Below are 8772 nucleotides of genomic sequence, written 5' to 3' on the forward strand. Positions count from 1 at the left end.
CAACCAACAGCACAACACAAACAAAACAAGAAGAAAATTGATACAGAGAAAAAGTCATATATTTATTTGTGAAAACCTTTTAGAACCTCAGCTTCCTCAAAGTGGGGGATGGGACAAAGGGCTGACAATAACGGCTACCCAATGGTATCAAGATTAACTATGACGAGGGTACCGAGTAGTTACTATTGTAATTGTCCTTTTCTGAAGAGACTCATTTGTGCCTCTTCTTTCTGCTAGGGGACTATTGATCCTGAGGAACAATGGATCCCGAGGAACTGGGAATTTTCCCCAGGAATCTCATGGCGGCGGTGGGGGTGGGAGTGGTGTGGATGCTGAAGCCTAGTGCCAGCTCAAGGGGAGCTCGTCCCCCAGGAAGGAATTTCACACAGTCCTGACCAGTCATCATGTCCTGCAGGCTAGAGTGGAGTTAAGACAATGATGGGTCAGTGATGGGTGGGGCCGCACCTGGACAGGATTGCTCAGGGAGACCTGCATCATGTCCTCTAATTACACCTAGGTCTCAGCCAGGAAGACAGACTCGCGTGGTTCTCTGGGCCTCTTGATTTGTTCTTCCCAAGTGGCTACACGGAATAAACCCCCCTTTCTATGATTTTACCATTTCTGGTCTATTTTATTGGTGTGTTGAAGACAGGAGGCCCAGCCTAGCGTTAGAGTGGTCAGAGTCCCAGCTCTGGCTCTATTAGCCCCACAGCAGAGAGAAGGGGGCAGTAGGTGTGGGGTAGATGGAAGTCCCTTGGGAGTCTAATCTTTCTCCAATTGTTACAATTATTGTATTTATTTGTGTGTATGCACTCGCATGTCCCACTGCCTATATGCCCAGGCCAGAGAACAACTTGCTGGGATCAGCTCTCTCCTAACACAGTGGAGGTTCTAGGGATCCCACCCAGGTCAGCAGACTTGGTAACAAGTGCCTTTACTGGCTAAGCCATCACTGAGCCATGGCGCCGGCCCTACAAGCTGTTCGAACACTCCAGTGGCTCCGGGCACAGGAAACAGGAGAGCAGAATATGACGGTTCACCTCTGCCTTGGATATGAGCCAGGGCTGAGAGTCCTCTCTGAATTCTCCATAGCTTCTCCCTGGGGTTAAGGAGCTTCCTTTAAACTCGTGAAGGGTTTCACCTGGAGTGAGTAAAATTTAACCATTCCGGATCTCAGCTTTCTCAAAGTGGGGGAAAAGGAGGCTCACAGTGCTGCTGTCCAGTGATGTTGAGATGGATGATAGCAGGGCATACCAGAGATTTACTAGAAAGCGTGTAAATAGTTGGTACCCAGTATGCTGTTGTTATTTATGGGATTCACTGACTGCTTCCCTACTCCACCTCAAGCTGAATTTTGATTTCTAACAGAAAGATAACTCAGAGAAACTTTGTTACTTCCGTAGCAGCTGTCCTTCAGCCTTTGTTTCTTCTTTCCCGTCTTATACAGCCAGAGTAAGCCAGATTCCCAGCTTCCTTTGCTGGGCAGCTGTGTGGCCAGATTCCGATCTGTCCATATGGAAAGTGTTTATGAGCCCTTGTTCCTCTGGCCTATCTGTGGCCCTTCTCTTTAAACTGATAGAATGAGAGCTTGATATCCAGAACCATGACAGCTATCTGTGCCCATGAGGAAATAATCTAAATGCTTTAAAACCAAAAAACAGCAAAAACCTAAAAAAGCTAAGAAAAAGAGGAAGACTCCTGTATCTTTGATGTAACTGCAAAACAATTTACCTCCAGGCTTCTCTCCTTCTACGGTAACAGCCTTCCACCTGTGCATTCAGTTCCTCGAGGTTGAAAACATTCTTCCGTAATTCCTCCCCCATTCAAGGAAAAGGCACCCCCCACAGACTGTCAAACAGTCTCAACACTGAAAAGACTTTACCCCAAAGGTCCCTCCCATGTACCCCTTTCCTGCTGGCTAGTTAGAACTGGACATGTTGGTTTTGGATTTCTGCATTCTGGTGTGTTTGTTCTAAAATAAAATTTGGTCTTTAGCTCCGCCCTCCCCGCTCTCTTGCACGTGTGTGTGTGTGTGTGTGTGTGTGTAATTACACTTCTGGTGGGCTACTTAGCTTAATTCATATTTACTCAGTACCAACCTGGCCAATGGCTTCCATAGCACCAGAGGTGTAGATATGATGGCTTCAAAGGCTCAGCATTTAGAAGGACACGCAGCTGGGCAGGTAACCCCAGCAAAATCAGGAAAGGACAGGGTATGTGGAAGTATGGAGGTGATGTAGAAATATGATCCAAGTCAACTGAGGAAAAAGAATATTTATTGCCCACTCTGGGCTGAACAGTTTGGGTGGACATACTATTTCAACTTGAAGTCCTAGTTCATCATCAGAGAGTTCCCTGATGCCTCCCAAGGACCACTGCTATCTTCTCAGCCCTCACATTATAAGGCTCTACAAGCAAGAAATGGGCAGGGAGACAGAGATAGCTTGGGTATTAGATAAGCTGTCTAGGAACAGCATAGTAGGACTTCCTTATTTGCATATGGCCAATCGGAACATGAGGGAGAACCATCTGGAAGTCAATCATGGAAGAGAAAATCTTTACTATAGAGCAAGACCCTACAATAGCATCTGATTGGAGGGCAGGGGCAAGGTCTATGCACACCCTTCATCTACTTTCCCTTAGGGATGAGGGGCTCCGCTTCTGCTCTGCTAAGATCCTAGAGTGCAGGGTTCTTGCTAGGACCTTCCTAGATATTAATGGGCTAATAAAGCCTTTGAATCCTAAAGGAATATAGTCAGTCCTCAATCTGTGGGTTGTGCATCTGCAGAGTCAACTGACCTTAGACTGCAAATGTCTAAAATGATCTACCCAACCAGCTCTCTTGTTTCCAGTCTCTAAACACTGTAGTAGAACGACTACAGTCTGATCAAGCTTCAGGAAGTAACTGGCAGATGGCTTCAAGTATTTGGAGAATGGATGTAGACTAAATGCAGACGATGCCTTTTTCACAGGTCATTGGAGAATGCCTGAGGGGACTTTGTTCTCTGTAGGAGGTCCTGGAACCCTGGAGAAAACCGAGGGACATTTGTGTGTCTGTGCATATTAACGAGAAGGCTTTAGACACCCTAGGCAATTTTTTTTTTTTGGTTTTTTCGAGACAGGGTTTCTCTGTGGCTTTGGAGCCTGTCCTGGAACTAGTTCTTGTAGACCAGGCTGGTCTCGAACTCACAGAGATCCGCCTGCCTCTGCCTCCTCCCGAGTGCTGGGATTAAAGGCGTGCGCCACCATCGCCCAGCACCCTAGGCAATTTTTATATTGGATGATTTTTTTCTAAGGTTTGAAGATGTGTGTGTGCGCGCGTGCGTGCTTGCGTGTGTGCGTGAAAGAGAGAGAGGGAGACTGAAAGAAAGGAAGATTGGAGAGATTTTATCCGATAGATACCAGCCTCAGAGCTTACAAGGAGCATGATTGTTAGGTACCTCAGATCCCTGTGACTTTGACTGGGTGCTTTGTAAAGGGGCCCTGCCAGATGCTTCTGCTAAAATAGGATGGATTCTGGGGTGTGTATCATTGTCTGCAGGTATCAGTCACGAGACCACAGTCACTGCCCACTACATCCTGTGACTTGCATGTGTGTGCTATAACAAACATGCTGCCATATATATATATATATATTACACACAACACACAAATAACAAATAAGACTTTTAAAAAGCATTAAAATACATTCCCATCTGCAGAGTGTGCTTTCACACGGAAGCAGGAAAGGGATGTTTCTGCACCCCCTTCCTGTCTCTGATGATTATACTTAATTATTGCTGGGCAAACAGAGGCCTCCAAATAAACTAAGATGCAAGCCCTTGGCTTGAATTCCACATTGTTATGGATGATGTAAGCTCTCTGGCCTCCACTTTGCTCATCTTTAAGTTGGACACAAGAATGTACAGTTCTCCTAAAGTTTATCTTTATTTTTTTGCTAATCTATCCATCCATGCATCTGTGCATCCCTCCATTCATGGACACATTCCTTCATTCATATTTACCAAGGGGTTCTTTGAAGGCTTGATTTGAAGTACAAGGAACTGCCAGGCTCTTGAACGGCCAAGCCATCTCACCGACCTGTCATTCCCATTTGGCAGGGGCAGAGACTGAGGCCCAAAGAAGTTAAGCGATTTGTCCAAGGCCACGCAAGTAGACACGGAGGGGCTGGATTTACTCGACAGTCTCCTCCACACTGGAATTTTCCTGTGATTATCTCAACTTTCCACCGCTGCAGCTTCAGGCTCAGGCGCAATACAGCCATGCAATGGTCTGAGATGAAGCTAGGTCAATAACCCTGGCATTCAACACATTAAATATTAAAAATTCTTAAAGAATATATTGTATATGCAGCACATTTTGCCATTGTCCCATTCTCTCCACACTGCTTCACTGCTTTTCCTCTCCTCTCCCCACTCCCATACGTGCCTTTTGTTCCTCCAGATGACTGTTTTCACTTTGAATATACACACATGACTTCATGTGACTCTATCAAATCTAGGAACCACAAATGACAGAAGAAAATGTATTTGTCTTTCTGAGGCTGGCCTAATGTGATTGTCTCCCTTTGCATCCATTTTCTTTCAAAGAACATAATTTCATTTGCCTTTATGGCTGAAAAAAAGAACCCCACATTTTCTTTACACAAACCATCACTTAGTTTTTATGTGTACGAGGGTTTCCCTGGATGTATGTATGTGCACCACGTTCATGCTTGGTGGCCACAGAAGTCAGAGGAGGGCATCAGATCCCTTGAAACGGGAGTTAGGGATGTTTAAGAGCCACCATGTGGGCGTTGTTAACTGATCCCAAGTCCTCCACAAAAGCAAGCGCTCTTGACCCCTGAGCCATCCCTCTGACCTTACACACTGCACCTTCTTTACCCGTTCCTCCGTTGCTGGAAGCTAGTTGGTTCTATATCTCGACCGATGCGAACAGTGCAGCAATAACATGGATGTACAGGATTTGTGATGTACTGACCAGAAGTCCTTTGGGTGGATGCACAGGTCCAGCTGTGACCCAGGCACATCTGGTGAGCCCTTCTGGGACATCAAGGTTAAGGTACCGAGATCCCTGTGAATCCCTGCTGGATCTGTGCTGTGGTTAGCATGGATGGAAGGGGCTGCTTAGTCTCTTGCCTCAGCAGCAGATTCTGACCTCATCTCTTGGACCCCCTGGGGACGTGCCCATGGCCCCTCTTGCTTGGCATGGGGATTTGATCCTTGGGGCTAGAGTCCTGTCATTACCTGCCATGTGTCTGATAGGTGTGGCTGATACTGAACCAGAAGATTGAGCACAAGTTAACCTGAAGTCAGGGCTGAGAGCCGTGGAGCAAGGAAAACGGGTGTGCTGAGTGGACGTGCCCTTGGAAACTTCGATTTCCTAAAGCGCCCTTCCAGGAAAGCCAGGGTCTCAAGAATCCAATCAATCTCTTTGCAAGAAGAGCAATGGGATAAGGCAGAGGTTCTGTTTCCAAAAGTAGGAGCCAGGCTGAGCCTTCTGCCCTGTCCTTTTTTCCCGGGTTGTGGTCTTCTATCCTACAGGTTGAGCATCCATCGTATTCCACTTCAAGGTCAAAAGGACACTGGAGACTGAAACTAGACTGCTCTCACAAGGGGTTATTGTTATCCCTGCTTCTAGAAGGGGAAACTGAGGCCCAAAGAAACTGTGTTATTGACAAGCGTTAGGAGAATGTAACTCTAACTTGGCTCTAATCTAATAGTGGACATGGGGCATAGAGTCCTACATTGTTGGTGGAATGTTTTGAGTCTATTTTACTATTATTATTACCACTCAATGAATGAGGTGGTTAGGACTCTGTCTGACCCTGAAGATCAGTTAGTGATGGATATGGCCCCCTCACTTCATATCGTTCTCCCCATCTCAACACACAAGCTCTCGGTCCCCATCACAGGATGGACACTTCTGACCGTGACAGACACGTGTGCAGGCTCTCCAAGCCTGTGTGTTTCTGCTTCCGGAGCTTGGAAGAATTCACGGACGTTCCTAAGTAAGTGGACAGGGCTGGATTCCTATACACTTTTGCTCCTGCCTCTGAAATCTGTATTGAAATCATCAAAGATTGTTCTTATTTGATTTTTTTCCCCAGCCACCGAGTAGATTTTCAAGCACAGCTAGGCAGTGAGCCTTCCTTCAGTTGTAAATCTGGGGAGCTAATCTTACCTACCCCCACCTTGAGGACATCACGCTTCTGGGGTTCCCCTGAATTACCACCCATTTTTCTTCTGCCGACTGCTTTCTTTTGTCAGTTTTGTGCCTGGACTCAGTCGTGAGAGGTGAACCAGCCATGGCCTCCCATGTAATCGGGAATTTGTGGTATAAAAAGGCCTGGCCACTGGGTGGCGCTGTGGGAAGACATTTGCCCTGGTAAAGGAATTTCAACACTCAGAATTTGGATTTGAAGAGGTGTAGGCTCAGAACCCGTGCAGGCTGGGGAGACTGTGGTGGCCATGTAGGCAGGCACATGTCATCCAGTCTAGTGTGTCTCTCAGTTCTTTGTACAACTTGCTAATTTTGGCAGTCCGTGCTCACTGATGTCAGATGTTTCAGGAATCTTAAGGAGGGCGCTTGTACTGAAGGAGACAGAAAGCCAGATGGTTGGAACAAGGGTCTCCATCCACCCCACTTCTGGAAGATCCTCACCTGTCCCCACCTGTCCTGGAGGGAACTTTTCTCCTCACCATGTATAACCTGCATTTTCTTTTGGGGTCACTGTTATACATTTCAATGGCCCTTATCTTCCTGCAAGTTGAGTTTGAACACTCTTCTATGTAAGAGCGATGTCATGTTTAAATGCCAGGCAATAGAGAAAGAACTGAGTCTTGGCTCCTCATCTCTAAGCTGCCAGACCTCAGGGTGGTCTCTCAATCTCTTTGCATATCTATAAGGAGTGGGGGAGATAAACACATCAAGTCCCCTGTCGAATGCCATTACGAGTATTAAAAGATCACTGGTAGTAAGGCGTCCTGTAAACTGTAAAATCTGACTTCAGCGGCGGTGTCAGAAACCCCAGGAGGGCAGAGAGCCATTCTATGTCTTCTTACCCCAGGTCCGACACCATGCCTGTCATCACAAGATACTCACTATGTTTGATGATGCAGCAGGGGACAGACTGGGGATGTGGCTCACACATGACGGGCTCCAAAGGATGAGGCTGGGGGAGGGAGCCGGAGAAGCAGGCCCTTAAGAGGAATCTGGGGGCATGCGCCTCCGTCTTCTGGGAAGGCATCTCACATCCCCAGCCAGCTGGCCTCTGGGTAGCCTGGCTCTGCTCAAGCCCAGTTGCCAGGCTCAGGCCATCTCAGGCCGGAGTGACCTCTCTCAGAGCAGGTGGACCTAGGGTTTTGCTCTGCTGACCGGCCTGGAATGTCCTCCTTTTCTTACCCACTTTGAAGGCCTTAGTTCCTTAGTGACGGTAAACACAGTGGACGCAGGACCTGAAACGGAGACACCCTGAACCTGAGCGGGTTGGGCCGAGTGACCCGTCTCCCATGGTTAACAAATACAAACAGAAACAACACAGGTAAATCAACACAGGCAAGCCTGGCGCAAAGCCACGTCTGAGCCTGTTTTTTCCTGACCTAGTTTTGTTTGTTTGTTTGGAACAATATTCCTTGGGAAATCGTCACCGCTTCACATGGTGGTCATGAATTCGGCAGATGAATATAATAACAAGTTTGTTATGTAAACAGTCGTAGGGACAACTACTGTTTTGTCAGTGCTCGCCACACAGCTATTATGCACTTCCTAGGCATTATCTTAATTAGTCCACAACCCTTATGAACCTTACAGGCTCTCTCAGGTCCCCCTGGGGGCCTGCTCCTACAGTAGCTGCTTTATGGATAGTAAACTGGAAGTTCAGCCACTTCCTGGGTCATAGAACCAGCGACTGGAACTCAAACTGTCCATTTGTCCACCTGCTCATTCCACAAATTATTGAGTTTGTACCATGTACCAGCCGCCAGGGAGAGTGAGAGTGCAGAGTCGTGGGCAACCCCACCCCCGCTCCCGGCAGACAGGAGGGCAGATAAGCAAAGGGAGCGATGGAGAACAGGGTAGGAAGTGCAGTAGTGAGGGACAAAGAATGGGAGGGAGGGAGGGAGGGAGGGAGGATGTGGGGATGGTGGAAAGAGAGGGTGGGCACGTGATCTTGGGTAGGAAGGAACAGAAGGTGGCATCTGGGAAGGCTAGGTTGCTGAGCCCAGTGGATCAGAGGGCAGAACCCAGCTGTTGATTAACTCCCCAGGGGGCCAAGTGGTCAGGTTACAACCCAATGAAGGTTTCTTTCTTTTTTTGGAAGCAGGTTTTCTCTGTGTAGCCCTGGCTGTCCTGGAGCTCACTCTGTAGACCAGGCTGGCCTTGAACTCACAGAGATCCACTTGGCTCTGCCTTCCAAGTGCTGGGATTAAAGGCGTGAGCCACCACTGCCCGGCTCCCAATGAAGATTTCTATGGATTCATCTTTCTCAGGGTTCATCTTCACATCTTTTCTTGGGTTATGCATTTCCAGGATAGAAAATAGAGTAATGATATAGGGAGGAAAAAAATCACTTACTTCATCTTTCTATTTGTCAACTCATCAATCTACCAGTCTATATACATCCCTCCCATCCACCCATCCACCCATCCATCCACCCATCCAACCATCCATCCATCCATCCATCCTCCCATCCAACCATCCATCCATCCATCCTCCCATCTAACCATCCATCCATCCATCCTCCCATCCAACCATCCATCCTCCCATCCACCC

This window comes from Chionomys nivalis, chromosome 25 (assembly GCF_950005125.1).
Source record: "Chionomys nivalis chromosome 25, mChiNiv1.1, whole genome shotgun sequence".
NCBI classification, from domain to species: Eukaryota; Metazoa; Chordata; class Mammalia; order Rodentia; family Cricetidae; genus Chionomys; species Chionomys nivalis.